At 46.5% G+C, this 24,608-nt stretch overlaps 1 protein-coding gene and 3 long non-coding RNA genes across 6 annotated transcripts in view; 1 reads left to right on the top strand and 3 right to left on the bottom strand.

Moving 5' to 3' along the window:
* Window positions 1–89: 89 nt before the first annotated feature.
* On the bottom strand, window positions 90–374 carry LOC120988833. Its single transcript, XR_005776189.1, has 3 exons — window positions 351–374; window positions 240–305; window positions 90–194 (listed from the first exon to the last, which is right to left on the bottom strand). It is a non-coding gene; the product is annotated as an uncharacterized LOC120988833 (long non-coding RNA).
* A 160-nt stretch (window positions 375–534) lies between these two features.
* Window positions 535–1,208, bottom strand: LOC120988831. 2 transcript variants are annotated; one of them, XR_005776187.1, is made up of 4 exons: window positions 1,196–1,208; window positions 1,022–1,091; window positions 759–830; window positions 535–685 (listed from the first exon to the last, which is right to left on the bottom strand). It is a non-coding gene; the product is annotated as an uncharacterized LOC120988831 (long non-coding RNA). The 2 variants fall into 2 exon arrangements; XR_005776186.1 differs by having other exon boundaries at window positions 535–830.
* Window positions 1,209–1,659: 451 nt separating this feature from the next.
* Window positions 1,660–2,015, bottom strand: LOC120988834. The gene is made up of 3 exons (XR_005776190.1): window positions 1,960–2,015; window positions 1,818–1,876; window positions 1,660–1,691 (listed from the first exon to the last, which is right to left on the bottom strand). It is a non-coding gene; the product is annotated as an uncharacterized LOC120988834 (long non-coding RNA).
* An 86-nt stretch (window positions 2,016–2,101) lies between these two features.
* ASPHD2 (aspartate beta-hydroxylase domain containing 2) overlaps window positions 2,102–24,608 on the top strand; it is a 72,642-nt gene continuing 50,135 nt past the window's right edge. Inside the window, exon 1 of one of the 2 annotated variants that reach the window (XM_040416563.1) lies at window positions 2,102–2,196. The gene's annotated coding sequence lies outside the window, so the exon portion shown is untranslated. Of the gene's footprint in view, window positions 2,328–24,608 lie in introns of both variants that reach the window. The other variant, XM_040416562.1, reaches the window with a different exon arrangement.

Genomic DNA, 24,608 nt, shown 5'->3' with positions numbered 1-24,608 from the left:
AGCTCCACTACATACACCTTATCCACACAGACAGCTCCACTACATACACCTTATCCGCACAGACAGCTCCACTACATACACCTTATCCACACAGACAGCTCCACTACATACACCTTATCCACACAGACAGCTCCACTACATACACCTTATCCGCACACACAGCTCCACTACATACACCTTATCCGCACAGACAGCTCCACTACATACACCACCACTACATACACCTTATACACACAGACAGCACCACTACATACACCTTATCCACACAGACAGCACCACTACATACACCTTATCCGCACAGACAGCTCCACTACATACACCACCACTACATACACCTTATACACACAGACAGCACCACTACATACACCTTATCCACACAGACAGCTCCACTACATACACCTTATCCGCACAGACAGCTCCACTACATACACCTTATCCGCACAGACAGCTCCACTACATACACCTTATCCGCACATGCACCTTACACACACACATCACTCTGCTGCCCTGACATCTGTATCTTAGTTTCACACACACACAGCTCTACTGTCCTGACATCTGTATCTAAGTTTCACCCACACACAGCTCTGCTACATGCACCTCACACACACAGCTCTGCTGCCCTGACATCTGTATCTTAGTTTCACCCACACACAGCACTGCTACATGCACCTCACACACACAGCTCTGCTGTCCTGACATCTGTATCTTAGTTTCACACACACACAGCACTTGCTACATGCACCTCACACACACACAGCTCTGCTGCCCTGACATCTGTATCTTAGTTTCACACACACACAGCTCTGCTACATGCACCTCACACACAGCTCTGCTACATGCACCTCACACACACAGCTCTGCTGCCCTGACATCTGTATCTTAGTTTCACACACACACAGCCTGCTACATGCACCTCACACACACACAGCTCTGCTGCTCTGACATCTGTATATTAGTTTCACACACACACACACACACACACACACACAGCTCTGCTACATGCACCTCACACACACACAGCTCTGCTGCTCTGACATCTGTATCTTAGTTTCACACACACAGCTCTGCTACATGCACCTCACACACAGCTCTGCTACATGCACCTCACACACACAGCACTGCTACATGCACCTCACACACAGCTCTGCTACATGCACCTCACACACAGCTCTGCTATATGCACCTCACACACACATCACTCTGCTGCTCTGACATCTGTATATATTAGTTTCACACACACACATACACACACACAGCTCTGCTACATGCACCTCTCACACACACAGCTCTATTGCTCTGACATCTGTATCTTAGTTTCACACACACAGCTCTGCTACATGCACCTCACACACAGCTCTGCTACATGCACCTCACACACACAGCTCTGCTACATGCACCTCACACACACAGCTCTGCTACATGCACCTCACACACAGCTCTGCTACATGCACCTCACACACACAGCTCTGCTACATGCACCTCACACACACAGCTCTGCTACATGCACCTCACACACACAGCTCTGCTACATGCACCTCACACACACAGCTCTGCTACATGCACCTCACACACACAGCTCTGCTACATGCACCTCACACACACAGCTCTGCTACATGCACCTCACACACACAGCTCTGCTACATGCACCTCACACACACAGCTCTGCTACATGCACCTCACACACACAGCTCTGCTGCCCTGACATCTGTATCTTAGTTTCACACACACAGCTCTGCTACATGCACCTCACACACACACATACAGCTCTGCTACATGCACCTCTCACACACACACACACACACACACACACACACAGCTCTGCTGCTCTGACATCTGTATCTTAGTTTCACACACACAGCTCTGCTACATGCACCTCACACACACAGACCTGCTACATGCACCTCACACACACACAGCTCTGTTGCTCTGACATCTGTATCTTAGTTTCACACACACACACACACACAGCTCTGCTACATGCACACCATCCCACGCTTCATACTACACCTCTTACTACAGACCAGCCTCATGACCCGCTAAGGTGACAGCACCACAAGGCAGCGCGACCCCTCCCCCCGAGCACGTGACCGCTCACATGATCGTGACGTCGGCACAGGTCCTAGAGCCCACCGCTAGGATCTAGCTTCCAGGCTGGATGTGAAGGCTCCGTGTGAGCCGGAGATAATGCAGCAGGTTGGTTAGGGGATTTTTACTGCAATGTACGTACGTATTTAAATGAGTGTATAGAAAAAAACCGGATGACAGGGTGAGACATGACCAGAGTGAGAAGACCGACCCATCAGCCCACAGCACTGCTCTAGAAGGTATAGTAACTGCAGTGCATGCTCTGTGAATGCTGTCAGCGTGGAGTGCTGCATGATGGGCCTGACAGGCAGCAGTATGGGGCTGAGTGCTGCATAGGGCTGGTCTGACTGATCCCCACGGAAAGCACTGCAGATTAGGCATCATGCAGGGGACCCACAGCCCGCTCCCATTCACTGGTGGTTCTGGTGAAGGGGGGGGGGGGGGGGGGGGGGGGATAATATTTATGCTAAACAGGTAGAGCCATCTGCAGCAGTCTATTGGGGGCCCCGTGGGGGCTCCATCCGCCTCCTTCCCCAGTACTGTGATGTATTCCTAGCACACAGACGCCCATACGAATACAATTTGGAGGCGAGTGCAGCGGTGAATTGGCATCCGGTAATTTAATGCTGCTGCACCATAGGCCCCTCTACCAGGTGCACCGCATGCAAGCACTATTGGAAAGCCCTGTCAAATATTATTCTAGAGAATATTTTTTTAAATAACTTTTTTTATTTTATATCGGTAATAGGAATGTGATATTTTATATATTTTTTTAACCTGTCCAAAACTGGATCCAACTTGAAAATGACTGTGATTGGTTCCAGCTGTTGTCACGGTAACAGTAAGCCACTCACAGGCCAGAGCGACAACTATCTGCATTTCTGCCGTCTAAATTGCGCTAATTTCAGATAACGATGTATTATTGCTCGTGGCGCTGACGTGCAACCATAATTCATCAAGGCGTACTGATGATGTCATAGACGGGGTGTACGTAGATGGCTGCTACAGTCAGCCGGAGGGCTCGTTGAGAGATTTACATGCTTTTTGTATAAAAATCTTTGGCAAATCCACATGTGAAGGTGTGGCTGTACCACAAGGCCCCCCCCTGGACACGATCCAGGTCGTGGATCCGCAAAACACCATTGCGGTCAGTGTGCGTCCCGCACTTTCCACAAGCCCCTTTGTAAAAATAGGAGCTGTTCTATAATTTACGGCACGTGCTGTCTGCATTTTTTGCGACCACCCCATAGAAATGCATGGGTCCGCATTCAATCAGCAAAAAATGCTGATGGGATGCAGATGGAAAATCCGATTGTGTGAATAAGGCCTAAGGCCAATTTCACACAAGTGGTTTATTTTTTGTTGCGCGATTGATTTTTAACTATTGAACTTACAGCTCAGTCCAAATGTATGTATTCAGTTGAATGCAATATCCTGGACTGCAGCTGTCACTCAATAGTTAAAATCAATCAGTCGCGCTAGAAAAAAGTCGCCGTGTAGCCCAGGCCTAACAGGCTGCGATGCATGGCGGGCCTGGGCACCATTGTTAGGCCCCTGGATACCATGACAACCCAATGGCAAGTGCTGTGGTCAGCTTTGAGGGGTTAAAGGAGATGTCAGAGTTGAATAAAAATTAGGACCGCCCCTGTACATGTGCTAAAATAACAAAAAAAACTGATGCAATCTTAGGGCGGCGCGAGGGGGGAAACTAATACCAGCGTAAAAAGGCGGTCTTAGTAAATGTGCCCCGCCATTTGTTAGCAGCTCGTGAATAGTAGGTAAACAAAGGATCTTCTGGGCGCTATTTACTGCAGGTGACTATGGTAAGGCGGGCATCATGTCTTGTGTGTGTTCATGCTGATCCTCACCTCTGCCTGGCCTTTGGACTGTAAGATGAGGGCCCTGTATGCTTTTATCCTGCGAACAAAATCCTTGTAGGTCATGTTCCGATGGCTGATTTGAAAGAAAATCTGTCACTAAAGCCCTAGACTGAGCCTCGGATTTCTGCTGCGGATCCTCACATTATTTGGACCCACTAAACGGGACTGATCTGCGTTTGGCTACTTGTTGATGTTTCTGCATGGAAACCGCCCCCAGAATTGGCATGTCAGATATAGATATATATATATATTTTTTTCTGCAATGTAGATGTCAAATCCAGACAGTATGAACTAGGGCACAGATTCCCATTGAAGACAATGGAAGGCGGAAAGAGTGGTCTTCACGCAGATTTCAACACAGAATATACGCTAAATCAGGTTGAAAATCAGCCACCAAAAATATGGAAAATTAATTATGTATTCAAAGGGGAATATAAGGAAATGATGTATAGAAGAAGGATTATTTGAGAGAAGAGATGAACAGCCCAACCGTGGTTCCGTGTTCCCGTTTTGCATTGTATGCTCACTGTCCTGAATTGAGGGTTGAACCTTTTGCGCTGTCACTTTTTAAAGTGACTCTAGTTCAGGGATGGCCAACCTGCGGCTCTCCAGCTGTTGCAAAACTACAACTCACAGCATGCCCAGACTGCCTACAGCTATCAGCATACAGCAGGGCATGGTGGGAGTTGTAGTTTTACAACAGCCGGAGAGCCGCAGGTTGACCATGCCTGCTCTAGTTCAAGGGGAAAAAAAAGAATTCGCATTAACCGAGGAATGAACGCTTACCTGGTGACCTGCTTTTCATCTTTTTAGTTGCCTATCTGCCAGTTCTTTGGTTCCTCTTCGGTCATCCAAGATGGCCACCACCACTTCTTAGACCACCTGATGCACACTGTGCACTTCCTGCTGCCCTCGGATTGGCCAGCACTGCTCACGTGAAGAGTGCTGGCCAATCCAAGAGCAGGGCTGGGCAAGTGGGAAGTCTTTTTTTTGGTGACTGAAGCACAGTGTGCACCAGAGAACCAAAGAAGCTTTGCCCGACAATTAGCAGATCTGCAACTAAAAAGATGACAAGGTGGTCACCACGTAAGTGTTCTGTTTGTTCCTCGGTTGATGTGATTTGTTTCTATCTTTTTCTTTAACTGTAGGGTCACATTCATGGTTTCCCAAGGGAACGTATGGGGATAATCGCTAGAATTTGATGTACAGGGATGTACTTCACATATTGATGAGCATCTGGGCCATGGAACATAGAAAGCAATATCTGAAATGTTAGCATTTCAGGATCTACGTGTTCTGGTCGTGAACAAGTGACCCTTCTAATTGAGTGATTATTTCCCAGTGCTATGGTTGTCTGATGGGAGTGGTGATGACGGGAAAGCAGAAAACGCAGAAGTAGAAAAATTACTTAGTGAAAAATTAAAGCTCTGTTTTTTTTTTGTTGTAGCACCGTACAGCCTCCTAGTCTCCATCACCCTATATACAATGGCAGCGAAGAGTAACCATATATATTAATGATGCTGTGTATCCTCTCACATGGGGTTCTCAGAGAGTAGACTATTGATGACCTATCCCCAGGACACCCAGCGCCCCCTACAGATCAGTTGTTTGAAGAGGCTACAGCTGTAACTGATGGCTGAGGTCTCTTCCCAGGCCGCCACAGCCTCTTCAACCAGCTTGGACTGAGGATGGGGATATGCTATAAAATAATAAATTGTTCATTACTCCCCTGGGAAGTCCCCTTCTACTCCAGTGGCAATACTCAAATGGTCTTTGCTTACTGTGTTGCATGCCCATCTACCCACTGTAGTGACTGGCTGCAGCGCCCATGTTGGTAGACGGACATGCCGCTACTGCAGCACAGTCTGAGATGTAGATGAACAGAAAACTGAGGAGAGAATATTTTTCAGTTGGACTACCATTAGCTGATGCCACTGGTCCACAAACATGGAATTGAGACATAACTTGGAGCATGAGGTGGCCTGAGGCCAGGCAGATGACTCCTTAGCCACCAGTTTAGGTCTGCTTCATGACCATCACGTTATTAGAATGGTCTTCTACACATCTGCACCTGAAAACTGAAGTCCTTTTATGACTTTGATGTCATTAGTCTTGAGTAGTGATGAGACAGGAGAGAAGAAAAGCTAGCGTAAAACCAGCGTCTCCTTACTCATGGGGTAATCTCCACCAAGGCTCATCCGCTTCAGAAGCAGGTCATGTACTGGCTGGGGAGGCTTTGCAGGGGATGTAGATCTATTTGGGGAGGGGGGGGTATCAATATGTTTGGATGTTCATAGGTCACATTTTAATTTCAAGGTGACAAGCCAATGTTGGAAGTAATTAAAGAGTTCATGACTAAACAGTAAAAATGCTTCACTGCATTGCTGACTCTCACAGATTGTGACCTCTACCGAACAGGATAATAATTAATATTAAGTCAAGCAGGGACGGGAATTTACCGTACAGATGGCTAATCATACAGAAGTAGAGCGTACACAAGTAAATGGCTGGTGCAGCTGGATTGTGGATGTGATTTAGCATTCATTTTTTAGGACTTGTGCATATGGTCATGGAGCCTGTATGGTGGTGCACGTAGGGAGCCATGAAGAGTCCAAGGAGGCCGCCAAGTCCTCGACGTGAATAAAGTGGTCCACTGCTCCATTTACGTCTATAAAGATTCCAAGGGGCCACCAAGTCCTCGACGTGAATGAAGTGGTCCACTGCTCCATTCACGTCTATAAAGATTCCAAGGGGCCACCAAGTCCTCGACGTGAATGAAGTGGTCCACTGCTCCATTCACTTCTATCATGTAGACAGTGCTCCTTCAGTCCCATGAATGGAGCGGTTGACTAACATGCACATTACTGAGGATGAACCCTTGTTCTTGGGATTGCAGGAGGTCCCAACAGTCAGGAGGTCCCTGCAATCAGATATGTATTACCTATCCTGTGGGTAGATGATGATTGGCAGCTGTTTTTACATGATCCATCTGTTCTGATCCATTTTGTTCCTCCTGCCATTGACTTATTAGGGGTCTGTCAGGTTTCCATTTTCTTCAACTGCCTGAAATGACTCTACACTGTTCTCCATTCAGAAGCAACAGAGATGGTCATTTACAAAAGCTTTACTGCAGGTTTTTGGCATAAAAAATTAAAACATTGGCACAAATGACCTTTTGTGCAGATGTTTTGTGACTTTTTATGTACACCACTTTCTTAGCCGAGCCTAACGGAAAGGTGGGCATTGTCTGAGATGGGGAAAACCCCTTTAAGAGAGATTTTGCACTTTTCAGTAATATGTCATTTTGGAGAAAATGACTGGCCTATATTCGGGGTACATGTGCCCTCCTCCTATTACTTTTATGTGCCACTATCAGTGCGCCTGTTTTTTGCTCCGTGCCCGTCTGCTTTGTAGAAGTAGTAAACGCGGATGGCGGTGCCAGGAGCAGAGGAGGTCTGCTGCATGTTCAGGCATTAAATATTTGTAGTCCCAGCAGCTGGTCCTGAGTGGGAGGATAACAGACGCAGCGTATCCTGCCAGTACCACACTATTGGAATAAAGCAAGCCTGTATGCGACAGCACAAACATCCCCTATCATAGATGCTCTAATTAAATGTCTGCTATAGAAATGATTTCCGGAATAGATTTACAGACTGAAAGCGAATGACATCATCAGCCAGAATTTTTTTGTAGACTTTGGGCCTTATCTTTTCTATTAATATTTCTCCATTGATGTAGTTGCCATTATCGAGGTATTTTACGAATGAAAGGGCATCTTTCAGCAGGATAAACCCTATTAAACCAGATATAATGCCTGATAGGGCTGCCCCTCATTTGATTAAAATCATCCCCCCCCCCCCATTTAGAAGTAATCTGTGTTTTAAATAATATGCAAATTAGGCCATAAAGGCGCGATTCGAGATGCGCTGCGATCTTGTGCGCCCGGTTTCACATGCCGTACATCGGGCACGTGAGTCCAGTCTGGGGTTAGAACCTGCAGCACACGCGTGAGTTTGAATCTCTTTCATGTGCTTTGCGAGTGAATCAGACTCTCGCTTACGCTGCAGTTTGTAATCCCAGGCTGGAAGTGGCACCATCATGGGAATCGCTGCGCATCTCGGATTTTGCTCCAGGTGATGATGAGAATTACCTTACCGGGCCAGCGCTGCACTCCCCAGTCTAGGATCACGTACTGTACATTTGGAGCGTGATCCTGGTCCAGCTACAACCCCCATGGTTGCACATGTGCGGTCAGGCAGTCCGCACCTGAGATTGTCTGACTGCACACGAGCCACCCGAGGAATTAATCAGCCCATTTAGGCCCCCACTCAGTGACTTACAAATGATGGCTCCTCTGATTGGAGTTGTTCTCTTTCCTTTTTCTACAACTTCTTTCTGCATAACTGAACCAACAGAACACAGGTATTTAGTATTATTGCCTCCTTTTATGCCCCAATTTAGTAATCCTCCCCATTTAGGCCCCAGTAGATATAATGCCCCCTCACAAGTGCCCTCTCACAAGTGCCCTATGTACATATGATGCCCCTCAGTTGTGCCTACTTCACATTTAACGGCCCCCAGTAATGCCCCTCTTTATTACTTATGTATTTTAAGCACTTCTATATCGCTGCTATATTCCGCAGCTCTTTACAGACATTAGCATCACATATAATGCCCTCCCCCAGTTGTGGCCTCTTCAAATAAAGTGTCCCCCAGTACTACCTCTTTACATATAATGCCCCCCCAGTAGTGGCCTCTTTACATATAGTGCCCCCCCCCCCGTAGTGGCCTCTTTACATATAGTGCCCCCCCCCCCCCAGTAGTGGCCTCTTTACATATAGTGCCCCCCCCAGTAGTGGCCTCTTTACATATAGTGCCCCCCCCCAGTAGTGGCCTCTTTACATATAGTGCCCCCCCCCCAGTAGTGGCCTCTTTACATATAGTGCCCCCCCCCCAGTAGTGGCCTCTTTACATATAGTGCCCCCCCCCCCAGTAGTGGCCTCTTTACATATAGTGCCCCCCCCCCAGTAGTGGCCTCTTTACATATAGTGCCCCCCCCAGTAGTGGCCTCTTTACATATAGTGCCCCCCCCCAGTAGTGGCCTCTTTACATATAGTGCCCCCCCCCCCAGTAGTGGCCTCTTTACATATAGTGCCCCCCCCCCAGTAGTGGCCTCTTTACATATAGTGCCCCCCCCCCCAGTAGTGGCCTCTTTACATATAGTGCCCCCCCCCAGTAGTGGCCTCTTTACATATAGTGCCCCCCCCCCCCAGTAGTGGCCTCTTTACATATAGTGCCCCCCCCCAGTAGTGGCCTCTTTACATATAGTGCCCCCCCCCCAGTAGTGGCCTCTTTACATATAGTGCCCCCCCCCCCAGTAGTGGCCTCTTTACATATAGTGCCCCCCCCAGTAGTGGCCTCTTTACATATAGTGCCCCCCCCCCCCAGTAGTGGCCTCTTTACATATAGTGCCCCCCCCCCCCCCGTAGTGGCCTCTTTACATATAAAGCCCCCCCCCCAGTAGTCGCCTCTTTACATATACCGTAATCCCCCCCCCCCCAGTGTCGGCCTACAGCCTGTGAGGTTAAACAACGGGGCACAGGAGCCAACAGTTCCTGTCCCCGCCATTCAACATCGGCACTCCCTGCGAACCAGTACCAGATGATTTGCGGCCCGGTGGTTGGGGACCGCTGCTTTAGAGGACATGTCACCTCTCCTGAAATGTCTGTCTCAGCAAATATTTCTATTTTTCATTAAATAAAATTTTTGAAATCACTTTACTTAGACCTCTGTGTTGTGACATTTCTCTGTTATTACTCCTGAATATTTAGAAATAGATTGACCGTTAGGTGTCCACATGGCCAGTTGGAGGTGTGTCCCTGCATAGGCTGACCCTATCCATTCAGTGCTGCCAGTGTCAGATTGTGCAGGTACACCCCCCAACTGGTAACCCCCATCTGGACCTTCTCTACAAACTGCTACTAATTTATTCATAACTTCTAGCAGGAATAATAAAGGAATGGTACATCATAGGATCATAAGAATATGTTCCAGAATTGTTTTTACGTGAGGACTGCAAGTAGTTACTAAAACGGACAAGTCAGGAGAGATGTTGGGTCCTCTTTAAATGGCCATTAGGCTACTTTCACATCTGCGTTTTTGCTGGATCAGCCAAAACGCTTCCGTTACTGATAATAATAATACAACCGCCTGCATCTGTCAATGTGGGATGGATCCGTTTTCTTTTCTGTCAGAGAAAACTGATCTGGAACCATTGACTTACATTGTGAGTCATGACGGAGCCGTCTTAAAAACTCTGCTTGCAGCGGCATGGGAACGCAAACAGAATAAAATGCATTCTGGTGCACTGATTTGTTCAGTTTTGTCCCTATTGACAATGAGTGGGAACAAAACTGAAGCGTTTTCCTCCGGTATTGAGATGACTGATCTCAAAACCGGAAAGGAAAGGCGTGGATGTGAAAGTAGCCTTAGGCTAAATGCACACGATAAGGATTGCATGAGGATTTTCCGCACAAAATCTGCAATGTAGGCCATGTATATTGTAATTTGAGTTTGACGGATTTTTACCGTGCTTATTTTGACCTACGGTGCTGATTTTAGAATACGCAGCATGTCAATTTATTTTCACTTCAATGGGGAGAGTAAAATCCGCATGCAGAAAATCTGCATCCAATCCGCACCATTTGACGCGGATTGTCTGCACGTAAATCCTTAACGTGTGCACTTACCCTTATAGCGGAAGGGCAGGCTCTGAAATCAGGAATCCGATTGGTTAATAACAGAAGGAAGGCTAGCCTCCTCATTGTAGCAGTATCATAGATGGTGTATATCCTATGCAGTCGGGAAACTGTTAATGGTTGGTGTTTGTCATTTTGTCGCCTCCTTGGCCCTGTGAGCTGTCCCTTCCTTCCTTTATGAAGAACTAGAAATAACCTTTCAATATCTTGTGCCAGCGCAACCGCTCCGCATGTCCATGATCCCCTCCAGCACAAGACGGGTTAATTAAACATAAAATCTCTCCTTGTGGAAATGAATTGGAATTTGCCAGGAGTGGGAGATGATTTATCTCTCTATCTCTGCAGTATCTGTACATGGTAAATACAGCCGCCTGCATTGGTGAATAGTTACTGCCGTGGACTGTACCGCAGGTGAGCTCCAGCTGTACAGAGCTCTACAATGTATCCGTCCTGGCTGAGAACATTGCCTAGACTGGATACAGTTCTACTTACCCCTCAGCAGAGTGGGCTGCTCTCACATCTGCGCTTTCCCTTTCCGCTATTGAGATCCGTCATAGGATCTCAATACCGGAGGAAAACGCTTCCATTTTGTCCCCATTCATTGTCAATGGGGACAAAACTGAACTGAAGGGAACGGGGGACACCAAAATGCATTCCGTTCCGTTTGGTTGCGTCCCCATCGCAGACAGAATAACGCTGCAAGCACCATTTTCTGTCCGCGATGTGGTGCGGAGCAAGACGGACCCGTCCTGACTCACAATGTAAGATTTCTCTGACACAATAGAGAACGGTTCCGTCCCCCATTGACTTACAATGGAGTTCATGACGGATCCGTCTTGGCAATGTTAGAGATAATACAACCGGATGCAGGCGGTTGTATTATCGTGACGGAAGCGTTTTGGCTGATCCATGACAGATCCAGAAGAAACGCTGGTGTGAAAGTAGCCCTTGAATGTAAGCATGAATGCCCTCGTTCGCTGACGGCAAACGCAGCAAGCCCGTAACATTTCAAGGCCCAAATTTACTAATGTATCTGCCAAAAATTTAGTAGCACAATTTGGCGCCTCTGGCTGAAATCTTCAGCTTGCATGCTATATGCGCCTCTGGTTGTGTCCGGAGAAGAGAGAGGACTGGGGCTATAGCGCACACGTGTCGGAGTTCAGCGCTGGGGTGATGCCAAGTTTCCAGTGGTGACTCTGGCGTCGCTGTGAGACACCCCTGTGACTCCAGGTACCTCATCTACGTAAGATTTATTTCTGCAAAATGGCACTGCTGGGAAACGTAGCGGGGACATCATTCATTTCCGTCCAATGTGCCCTGCAGAGCCATTCTATTAGTTTTACATGCTGACAAGTTCCCTATAGAGTCAACCATAAATCCCAAAGAGAGCTGTACATGCTGCGCTGATACAGTGCCCCAGCCCGCTGTGGGACCCTGGCACTCACTAATGGTCAGAGCCAGGAGCAGGTACAGTTGTGTTCAAAATTATTCAACCCCCAATGCTGTAAAGGGTTTTAGGGAATTTAGTGTACATTTGTAATTGTGATCAGAATGAAATCTTCCAAGGACTTTTTAAAGAACCAAATGCAACTAAAATGACATCAATTGTTTTTGTAATACAGTATTAAATGTTTTTTTTGTGATTTCTTCATTGACACAATTATTCAACCCCTTAAAGACTACCACTCTTAAGAACAGAGGTTCATTCAAGTGTTTTCGATCAGGTATTGAAAACACCTGTGGATGTCAAGGAGCAGCAATCAAGCATAATAAGCACCAATTAGGCAGATTTAAAAGGACTGTGATACTCAGCTCCTTCTAGACATTTACTGGTGTGTTTACAAACATGGTGAAGTCAAGAGAATGGTCCAGGAAGACAAGAGAAGAGGTGATTTCTCTTCACAGGAAGGGCAATGGCTATAAGAAGATTGCAAAGATGTTAAACATACCAAGAGACACCATAGGAAGCATCATTCACAAATTCAAGGCAAAGGGCACTGTTGAAACGCTACCTGGTCGTGGCAGAAAGAAGATGCTGACTTCGACTTCTGTGCGCTACCTGAAGCGCAAAGTGGAGAAAAGTCCCCGTGTGACTGCTGAGGAACAAAGATTTGTCAGATGTGGGTACTGAAGTTTCAGCTCAGACAATAAGGCGCACACTGCGTAATGAAGGCCTCCATGCCAGAACTCCCAGGCGCACCCCCTTGCTGTCTCCAAAGAATAAGAAGAGTCGACTGATGAAACAAAATTAGAACTGTTTGGGCCCATGGATCAACGCTATATTTGGAGGAGGAAGAACAAGGCCTATGAAGAAAAGAACACCTTGCCTACTGTAAAGCATGGTGGGGGCTCAATCATGCTTTGGGGCTGTTTTGCTTCTACAGGTACAGGGAAGCTTCAACGTGTGCAAGGTACCATGAATTCTCTTCAGTACCAGGAGATATTGGATGAAAATGTGATGCAGTCCGTCACAAACCTGAGGCTTGGGAGACGTTGGACCTTTCAACAGGACAATGATCCCAAGCATACCTCCAAGTCCACTAGAGCATGGTTGCAGATTAAAGGCTGGAACATTTTGAAGTGGCCATCGCAGTCACCAGACTTAAATCCGATTGAGAACCTCTGGTGGGACTTAGGCTTGCGCGCTGCAACTGCTTTCTTTAAGAATGTGACTGAACTGGAGGCTTTTGCCCATGAAGAATGGGCGAAGATACCCGTAGATCGCTGCAAGACACTTGTGTCAAGCTATGCTTCACGTTTAAAAGCTGTTATAACTGGAAAAGGATGTTGTACTAAGTACTAAGATTGAATGTCACTTGGGAGTTGAATAAAACTGATAATGATGTGAGCACAGAAAAGACATTTGTGGTTATTTCATTATAAATGTTATGTTATATTTGTCTGACTTACAAGTGCCTCTTTGATTTAATTGTAAACAAGATGACTGAAATGATCCAAAGCAATGTCAAACTGGCCAAAACACTCAATTTCAATGGGGGTTGAACAATTTTGAACACAACTGTACCAGGAGAGCAACGGAACCAGCAGCTGACCTCCCCTATGGTTTCCCACTCTCGTCCCCCATCTTTTGTTTCTTCTCTCCAGTTTACTTCAGATCTCCCCAGAGATCCATGAGGTGATGGACGTAGTCATCGTGGTTATGGCTATCTGTATATAGATTTATAGCTGGCTGGAGATATGTGCGGAAACATGTTATATATACAATTTAGAAAAATTGACAATCGTCCTTAATTTTTTTATTTTTTTAATCGCCCAGCCCTACTTGAAATCCATTTAAAGGGAACCTGTCAGCATGATATTGGCCTCCAAACCACCTGCAATACTTTTCTAGTCAGTTCATGTTATCCCCGATGGTGTCATTACATTAGATTCTTTTGTCTTAAAAAAGCATAAAAAATGATCTTTCTTCACTTCTCCTGATGTATGCTAATCAGCGGTTTGAAGTCAAGGAGGCTGGCACCTTTTTGCCTGAAGTCAAGGTTGCTACGCCAAAGTCCTTCTCCTGCCCCTTCTCCTTTGATTGACGTTCCAAATTACAGGTAAGGAGAGGCCAGGACATTGCTTGTGTTAGGAAACATTAGTCAATGAAGAAGAGAGAGGTCTTGGGTGCAACTACCTTGCATTCAAACGCTGCTTAACATAGAGCGGGAGTGATGAATAAAGATGAATTTCACTGCATTCAGAATACCATTGGAAACAACATGAGCTGTTAAAGCTTGGAGACCGATTTTTGCCGACAGGTTCCCTTTAAGGAGCATCTGTCAAAGTGGAGATGCAGAAAGAGCAGAGCCTCTAGGTGTAATGGTAACGCCCCTGTTGCTCCTAGAGGCTCATTTGCATATATTACGAGGTCGATGCAAAGCCCTGGAGATATGGACACCGCCAGAAAACCCGTGGATCCTTCAGCCTCTGCCCTCAGCCCGGTAAGCCTCCTCCCAGAGGAGAGATATGCTTAATAGCGTGTGTTTCTGTTCTTACCTAAAGAGAGTATGTACACACTTGGTGCTTGCTGCTTCCACCACCGGTGAAGGGTCTGGCCTCTTAAATAATTTCTAAAAGCCACTGGTCTCTAAGTATGCCCCATTCTTTGTGTAATTGATCTTAGGCCAGAGAGACCACGACCCTGAAGCCGCCTGGTGGAGATTTGGCACGGAAGAAATGTGGCATTTGTCGCAAAGCACTCTCCTCCAAGTCAAAAAAACCTCTGTGCCCCAAGTGCACAGAAAAAATTGTCTCAGAGGAATCCCCTTCCCTGCTCGAGTCCATGAGGTCAATAATTAAGGAAGAAGTGAATGCGGCAGTAGACCTTAGAATGCGTCATCCCCAAGACCATCCACCTCTCAAAGATCCCTAGCCTCTGACGCCGGGTTTGAATAGGATGAAGGGGAAGTCTTTTCTGAGGTAGTCTCCTCCTCTGAAGACGACTCAGGTAAACCCCTCTTTCTGCCGGAAGAGACAGATGGATTCTTAAAAATCATCCGAGCAACTATGAACATCGAGGAGGTGAAGGAGGCTCACTCTGTACAAGACCGGATGTACCAGGGGTTAGGGGAAAGGAAGAAAAGAACCTTCCCCATTCACAATAATGTCAAGTCCCTCATTGCTAGGGAATGGAAAGATCCAGAAAAAAGGGTGGCTATATCGGGTGCCTTTAAACGCAAATACCCCTTTGATGATGCTGATTCTAACCTGTGGGAAAAAACCCCAAAGGTAGATGCACCAGTAGCCCGGATCTCTAAAAGAACCTCGCTACCCTTTGAGGATACTGGCCTCCTCAGAGACCCCATGGACAAAAAGTGTGAGAGCCTCCTAAAGAAATCATGGGAGACTAACACAGCTATGCTGCGACCAAGTATAGCTTCCACCTGTACTGCAAGAACACTCTCAGTATGGCTGAACCAGCTAGAGGATCATCTGGCGGCGGGTACCCCGCGGGAAGAAATCCTAGCTTCCCTACCAGCCCTAAAGAAGGCGTCTAATTTTCTTGCCGATGCATCTGCAGACCCGGTCAGCGGCCTTATCGAATGCCACAAGAAGAGCTGTCTAGCTCCGCACCTGGTCAGGGGACGCGAGCTCAAAGAATCGCCTATGCTCCATCCCGTGTGAAGGCGATAGACTATTTGGGTCCACCTTGGATGATATTCTGGATCAGGCGGCGGACAGGAAGAAGGGCTTCCCTATAGAGAACCGCTATTTCCATCAGAGGCGTTCCTTTCGGAATCAAAGAAAGCCCAAAGGAGATCCTAAGAAAAAAGAGGGTTCAAAGAGGTGGCAGCCCTCCAGAGGTAGGTGGTAGAGGGTTTCTCTTTAACCCCGAGAATGCTTCATCCTCAAAACAATGAAGCTATACATCAAGTTGGGGGCAGACTAATCTACTTTGCTGCCGTCTGGGAAAATATAGGAGCATCTCCCTGGGTAGTGGACACCCTAAGTCATGGCCTAAAGTTAGAGTTTCTGTCAATACCCACAGATCATTTCATGATCAACAAAATCCTACCTCATCAAGAAAAACAATCCTGCCTAGAGTCAGAAATTACATCACTCATTCAGAAAGGAGTAATCTGTCAGGTTCCTGCGGAAGAACAGGGAAAAGGGTTTTACTCCCCTGTCTTCTTAATCCAAAAACCCAACAAGACCTATCGACTAATAATTAACTTAAAAGGTTTAAACAAGTTTATCATTTACAAACGCTTCAAGATGGAGTCAGTGAGATCCACCATAAATGTCCTGCCCCAAGACTGCTTCATGGCGACCATGGACCTTCAGGACGCCTATTACCACGTCCCGATTGCTGTGGCCCATCAAAAGTTTTTGAGAATCGCTATTTATATAAATAACCGGCTCTGTCATTTTCAGTTCATAGCCCTTCCCTTTGGGCTTTCCTCAGCCCCAAGGGTGTTTTCAAAAGTTATGTCTGATGTCGTCAAAGCCCTTCACCTAAGAGGCATCCAAATTATACCGTACCTGGATGACTTTCTGGTAGTTGCTCCCTGTGAAGAGACCCTTCTGTCGCACCTAGCAGATGTTCAGAAATTTTTTACCACCCTAGGGTGGATAATAAATTTCAAAAAGTCAGACTTAAATCCAGCACAAAGCAAAACCTTTTTAGGGGTAACATTAGATTCCCATCGATTAATGTCTTTTCTTCCACAGATCAAACAGATCGAGCTCCAGGAAAAAGTCTTGCTTTTCTGCAGCCAAAAATCCACAACAATAAGGAACCTCATGACCATTCTAGGTATCCTTACGTCCACGATCCAGTCAGTAAGGTGGGCCCAACACCACACAAGACCACTTCAGGCGTTCCTCCTATCTTCCTGGGATGGCACCTCCTCGGCCCTAGAAAAGCGAGTATTGATTCCGAAATCGGTAAAAACATCTCTTCTGTGGTGGAGAATCAGAAAACACCTTCAGACGGGTGTTTCCTGGAGACAAGGAGATCAAATGATCATAACCACAGACGCCAGCAGCATCGGCTGGGGGGGTCACTCAGGCGGGAAAGTGGTCCAAGGCACTTGGGGAGCGGATCTACTACAAGCCTCCTCCAACTTAAAAGAACTCTCAGCGGTATACAAAGTCATAGTCGCTCTCTTTACGCCTACATCACCAAAAAATATAAAAGTCTTCTCAGACAATACTACCACGGTCGCCTATTTAAACAAACAGGGAGGAACCAGGAGTCGCTCCCTAGCAGCCGTAAGCGAAAAAAATCTTCTCCTGGGCAGAGAGCAACCTGATTTCCCTTACAGCCTTACATGTCAGAGGAGAAGAGAATACTTTAGCCGACTTCCTCAGCCGTCAAACTCTGAAAGAGGGAGAGTGGTCCCTAAATCCACAAATATTTCACCAATTGTGTCTCAAGTGGGGGACTCCAGAAATAGATCTGTTTGCGACAAAGTCCAACAAACAGACCAAACAGTTCTGTTCCCTCTCCCAAAAGGACCAGCCATTATGGATAGATGCCCTATCCCGACCATGGCCAAACTGCCTTCTCTATGCCTTTCCTCCCTTCAGCCTAATACCGAAGTCTCTGATAAAGGTACAGGAAGAGAAGGCCAAGGTAATCTTTATAGCCCCTCACTGGCCGAGAAGATCCTGGTTCCCCTTACTACTTCACCTTTCAGCAGGGGAATCCTGGGTCCTCCCATCCATTCCGAATCTCCTTCATCAAGGCCCAGTAGATCACCCAAGCGTCAAAAACTTGAACCTGAGGGCCTGGAGACTGAACGCAACACTTTAAGAAAAAAGGGACTCTCGGATTCAGTTATTTCTACTCTTATGCTCAGCCGGAAACCCATGACATCCAGAATTTATATGCGGACCTGGAAAGCCTTTCAGAAATTCGCTGGTGACGCGAGTTTGCCCAACATTCCTCAAATTCTGCAGTTCCTTCAAGCCGGACTTGACAAAGGCCTCAGGCCAGCAACCCTTAGAGTACAGGTATCAGCCCTTAGTGTGTTTTTGGACGTCAAGTTGTCAGAATCCTCTTTAATAAAGCGTTTTCTCAAGGGCGCAACGAGAGACTCCTGTAGCCCGTCCTACCATTGCTCCCTGGGATCTTAATTTAGTACTGTCTGTACTAATGTCTCCCTCGTTCGAACCTATAGAAGATATATCCCTGAAACTTCTGACGTTGAAGACAGTATTCCTTACGGCCATTACAACGGCTAGAAGAGTCGGGGAGATCCAAGCCTTTTCATATAAACCTCCTTATCTGACAATCTTCGATGATCGCATAATTCTGAAACATTGCCCAGCCTTCCTACCTAAGGTAGTGTCTACATTTCACTGCGAACAAGAAATATCACTGCCCTCGTTCTGTCCTTCACCAACCTCGGAAAAGGAGAAGAATTACCACGACTTGGATGTAAGAAGGGTGGTAATCTGCTACCTCAACAGAACTTCATCGTTCAGGCACTCAGACCAGCTGTTCTTACAGTACCAAGGGCCCAACAAAGGTCACGGGGCAAGCAAACCTACGATATCCAGATGGACAAAAAATATGATCCAGTTAGCTTACCTGCAGAAAGACCTCCAACCCCCGGTTGGAATAAGGGCTCACTCCACCAGAGCGGTATCATCCTCATGGGCGGAGGCAACATCTGTATCATTAGAACAGATATGTAGAGCCGCAACCTGGGCCAATCCTATGACTTTTTTCAATCACTATAGGCTGGATATCCTTAAGAACCAGGACTTATCATTTGGGCGCAGGGTACTTTCTGCTGCTGTCCCTCCCTAGATCCTATTACTCTGTTAATCCTCCAATAAGTGCCGTTGTGGAGGCGTTAGGGAAAATAAATAATTACTCTTACCGGTAATTGGTTTTTCCAATAGCCTCCACAACGGCACTGGGATTCCCTCCCTAAAATATTATTACATGGGTCTAAGTTTGTAAAGACTTATTGTTTTCCTTCTAATGATGTAATTGTCCTTGGTTATTAATACAAAATTTATCTTGGCATCACTTCTGTGTCCTCTCTTATTGACTGACTAGGTAAAGGGGAGGAGGTTCTTAAATCTTCTGCTTCTACGTCGTTGTTTCCTGTCCGAGGCGGGGACACTCCTCCAATAAGTGCCGTTGTGGAGGCTATTGGAAAAACCAATTACCGGTAACAGTAATTATTTATTTCTCAGCAATGCGGCACATATGGACATGGGACCAACACAGATGCCTTCAGCTGTCAGGTGCACATGTAACAGGTCAGCCAGTGTCATAGGTACAAATCTGCTGACAGGTGCTATGACTAATACCACACCTCGTGCCCGCTTGCCTACGTCGAGCTCATGAGACGTGGTATGGTCACGGGTTACCAAAAACGTGACGTTACCCCCTCCAGAGGAGCAGGTAAGGTCAGCTTGGTACAGTTTACACATGTCTCAGCCCGGGTATCTGCCACCAGCTTCTCGTTTGATATAAGCCCGGTCCGCTAACGGGATTATATAGGGTGAGAAACCAACCCACGGTAGCTTATAACTAGGCCAAAACACGGACGTGGGGATTCGTGATCGAGATACAAGACAGCACAAGATTAAATGATATATTTAATCGGCATAAGGGCACACTAGATATAACACAGAGAATATATACAGTGGTCTGAGGTTACAGATACAGGTTATATGGGTACAACAGGGATAAGCAGAGTAAAAGTCAGTTACCGGGTAAGATGAAAGTTCCTTTGGGTTGTGAGGTGTTCTTTGCTGTAGTCACATGAAGGGCCGTGATCTCCGCTAGTTCCTGTGTCCCCCTAAACACATTACACGATGTGACCCCTTTTCAGAGAAAGACACCGCCCTCTGGCTTCCATGGGCTTATGACCTGTAGCCGGCCGCTCCCCTCCCCGCCTATGGATAGGGTCCACCCCTCCTTCTCTGGTGCTGGGAGCAAATGACCCATAAAACCCCTTAGGGCTCATAGCCCCAGACCAGAATGTCGCAAGAAGATGGTTGCGGGCCCAATTGATCCGCCTGGGTTCCGGCTACAACTAGAGTCTAAACATGGTACCGTTTTTTGGTTTCTGTGGGGAGATATGGATATCTCCTTTCCCTGGCATCCCCCCATCAAACAAAGACCATGGGCACGTACATCGTGGCCTCCGGGACACAAATATCTATCCGGTTTGCGCCTGCGATGGCCGGGTGATTCATAATTCCTTATGAAATGTTGGTGCCAACATGTCTGGAAGGTATCCGTGATCCTGGCAAGGGCTGATGCCTCCTGCTGGGGGTTTTCCTGCAGGATCCGGGCTGTCTGACTGGAGGTGTGAAATCTAAATAAATGTGACCTGCTAGGAGTTCTCTGCCATATGGCTGGGGCTTTGAAGCAGGGCCCTCCTGTGGAGTTCACTACCTCTGCTATCTGTCAGCAAATGGTGTGTGTGTGTGTGTGTGTGTGTGTGTGTGTGTGTGAGAGGACATGGCTGATAGTAAATATTAATCCATATTCCTCAAAGGTGCCCTTTAAGTCCACCTGTGAATTGTGGGTGGTCAACTCCCTATGACAGCATTGCATTATGACCTGGCCTAAGTGCTGTTTGCTATTTGGAGAATGAAAGTGGGCCAGTTAGATGGGTTTAGTCTGATAAGGTGGTCTAGACATCCAGAACCAGGACTGTCCCTATTCATTTAAATGGAACCTGTCATCAACTTTATGCTGACCTCACTGAGTGACAGAAATGCTGATGTCAGCGGTGTGTCACTTATGAGCTAAAAGTCAGTGGTTTCTGAGAACCAGCATCATAATCATTGCAGCCCAGGCCTTAAAAAGAGTCAAATCTACTTGAGAAGAGTCCTGGTTATCCATAATCTCCTGCACTCTCACCCATCTGCTGATGATTGGCAGTTCTCTCCTAGAGAGAAAGGGAGACAACTAGGTAGAAGACTGTCAATCATCAGCAGGTAGGCGGGAGAGCAGGAATTCATGAATAACCATGACTCTTCTCAGGTGGCTGTGACTCTTTTCCAGGCCTAGTCTGCAATGATTGTGATGTTGGTTCTCGCCAACCACTTACTTTTAACTTCTAAATGACAAACCGCTGAAATCAACTCACCTGTCTCTACTTTATTCTGTCGTTAGTACGGGTTCCCTTTAATACCCAGGCATGAAGCAAACATGGCTTCACCTTCTCACTTTGCAAATGAAAGCTGTAGAGCAGTGACGTGTTTGTTGTAACAACCTCCTGAATAATTTACCGACAAATTACACGCTGCCTTGGGGAAACACTGATCGGAGGCGTAGTCTGGGTATATGGATGAGTGGATTTGTATGAAAGGTAAGTAATTGTGGGGGGTTTCTGCAAAATCTGTGTCTTAGGCGGCTGAACCATTGATGGCTCGTCTATGCTGAAAAACGTGTGTGATTTGTAAGCGTTGGCAACTGGGACCACGGGAAAATATATGGAGTAAAACCCAAGAGAAGACATAACTTATTGTGTAAGTCTTAGAAACGAGAGACACACAGCTAGATAAGACCTTATGAATCACTTACAGAGCAACTCGCATTATCCTTATCATTCATCCTTTTACATTTTACATTTTGCTATCGTCAAATTGTAATTTCTTGACACATTCTGTAGAGAAAAAAGATATAAATCTGGAAAGCATCTGTTATTGAGTCTTCAAAGACTATAGACATACGCCTGCTACATGTTCTTCACCTTGTCTCGCTCGTTTAGATCCAGCTGCCTGACTTTTTATGCAATATGAGACATTTTTCCTCGCTGTTTCCACCACATTTTCCCTAAGAACTTATTCAGAGGACGTATCCATTTTTCCGGCCCGGCTGTTTTGCAGAATGGAACGGCCAGACCTATGATAGAAATGCCTTTTCTTGTCCACAATTGTGGACACGTATAGGACATGTTCTATCTTTTTTTGCAGGGCCGCAGAACGGAAGTAATGAATGGGTCTGCATCTGTTCCAGAATTTTTTGGGAATGGATGCGGACACAAACATACGATCATCTGTATGAGCCCTTGGGGTCCATTCACACGTCCGTAGAATGGGTTCGCAAATAGTGGAATGGGTGCGGACCCATTCATTCTCTATGGGGCAGGAATGGATGTGGACAGCACACAGTGTGCTGTCCGCATTTCCGGAGCGCGCTCCAGATCTTTTGGTCCGCGGCTCCGGAATAAAAAGAACATGTCCTATTCTTGTCCGCAATTGAGGACAAGAATAGGCAGTTCTATGGGGGTGCCGGCCGGGTGTATTGCCGATCCGCAATACACTACGGATGTGTGAATGGACCCTTCGTGTGAGAATGGAGAGGCAGTCTATTGTACAGCAGACAGAACCTACTGTGGCCTCCTGCCCAAACCATCCATATAATAATTCATCATTTGAAGCAGCCGCTCCTGTCCCAGGCCTCTGAAGACTCTGCGCAGTTGCACTGTATACATGACACTACAATTGTGTGTTTACTCCAAGAACAATACTGATGACCTATCCTCAGGATAGGTCGTCAATATCTGATAGATGGGAGTCTGACTCTCGCCATGGCTTCCTCAGAGCATACCAAGCACAGCACCATACATTGGATAGTGGCTGTGCTTCATATTGTAGTCCAGGTCCATTCTTTTGTCGGATTTTGATATTCATGACCTATACTCAGGATAGGGCTTGTGGGCCCAGTTGCAACTATGACTGTTGCGACCAGTATAGTTAGTGGTTTCTCAAAGAGGATGGCGAGTATGCACAGAACTTCTAAACCTCTCCAAGAGGTTTCACTCTATAGAAATTTGAAAGCAACAAAATATTGAGTCCCGCAGTCACTGAACAGGCCAAAAGGTTTTCAACAGCAGCCATTGTGGAGTCTGCATTTCCATTGTAACGTGTATCTTATTATCACAAGTATATTCTATTTACGGTAATTGCCATGCCATGTAGAGAGCATGGCTTCTGCTGAGGAAGGCAAGAATTGTATAAGCCAGCAGGAATGGTGAGATAAAAGTAACTGTCATATCAGGTAATACGCAGCAGGATTAATGGTCGTATAGTTAGGGCGCTGTGCAAGAGTCCGCAAAACCTTTTTTTATAATTATAAACAGAAATTGGGTTGCCTTACCAAAGTTTGTCTTCCTTCTGAAGCAACGCAAGTACATCCAAAGAGCAACATTTGTGTTAGGGCTCATGCACACGACCGTATGTATTTAGCAGTCTGCAAAACACGGATGACGTCCATGTGCGTTCTGCATTTTGCGGAAAGGAACAGCTTGGCCAAAATAGAACAGTCATATCCTTGACCGTTATGCGGACAATAATAGGACAAGTTCTATTTTTTGGCAGAACGGACATACGGAAATGGAATGCACACGGAGTAACTTCGTGTGCATGAGCCCTTTAAAAGGGTGCTCCCAAGGTAAAATTTCGCAACGGTGATGCCCCACAAGTCTTTGTACCGAAATGTGATCGCTCCAGCCAGTCGCTTAAAGGGGTTGTTTAGTATTGTTTTAATAACGCTCAGAATAGCGTTAAATAAGTCATGCTCCCCTTACCGATTTCCCCCTGGGAATTCCAGTGGCCTTTGCCGGTCTCCTGGTTCCACTCAACACTAGAAATATGACTGCTCAGCCTATGACTAGTGGTCAGGGGTGGACTTGGCATTTCTGGGGCCCCAAACAAATTTATGTCTGGAGGCCCTAGTCTGCACTCTGGTCATGAAGGTACATGACAAATATCATATGTCATGTAGCTTCATGAACAGTGCGAATAATGTAGTAGATGTCACCTGCAGTCCTATGTAGAAGCACATATAACCAATGATAACTCTTTGAGTACAGATAGTGTAGTAGATGTTACCTGCAGTCCTATGTAACACAACAGACAACACAGTACTAGCAGGGTCAAGGTGATCACTCATGCATTGACTGAGGGAGAAAGGCAATATGAGGCCCACAGCCTCAGATCATGAGTAAGGACAACATCGTCCGAAACGCGTAGATCGTGGGGACAAGTGGGTCATTGTGTCACTGTCGCTGTATGCACCGATATGCTGGTGATTTGAATAAAGACCGGGAATTTTTTCATTACGTCCTTCTGGTGCTGGAGCATTTCTTTTATCGTGCATCTACTATTGGACTGGCTTGTGTCCGCCCCGTGCACCATCACACAGGATCGGAAGGTGAGCTGGCTGTAACCTCTTACCACAGCCCCTTAGTCCAAATACTCATCAGGCTTCATGCCCATACGCAGGGTACAATCTCTTAGTTGTTCAGAGCCATAGGAAACCGTTCATATACAGTGCTGCCCATAATTATTCATACCCCTGGCAAATTTTGACTTAAAGTTACTTTTACTCAACCAGCAAGTAATTTTTTGACTGGAAATGACAGGCAGTGATGGCCAGTTCGCAGTGTTCGCC

Source organism: Bufo bufo, chromosome 2 (assembly GCF_905171765.1).
Source record: "Bufo bufo chromosome 2, aBufBuf1.1, whole genome shotgun sequence".
NCBI lineage: Eukaryota > Metazoa > Chordata > Amphibia > Anura > Bufonidae > Bufo > Bufo bufo.
Note: the sequence above shows the minus strand (reverse complement) of the source record. Positions and strands in the feature narration are given on the sequence as shown.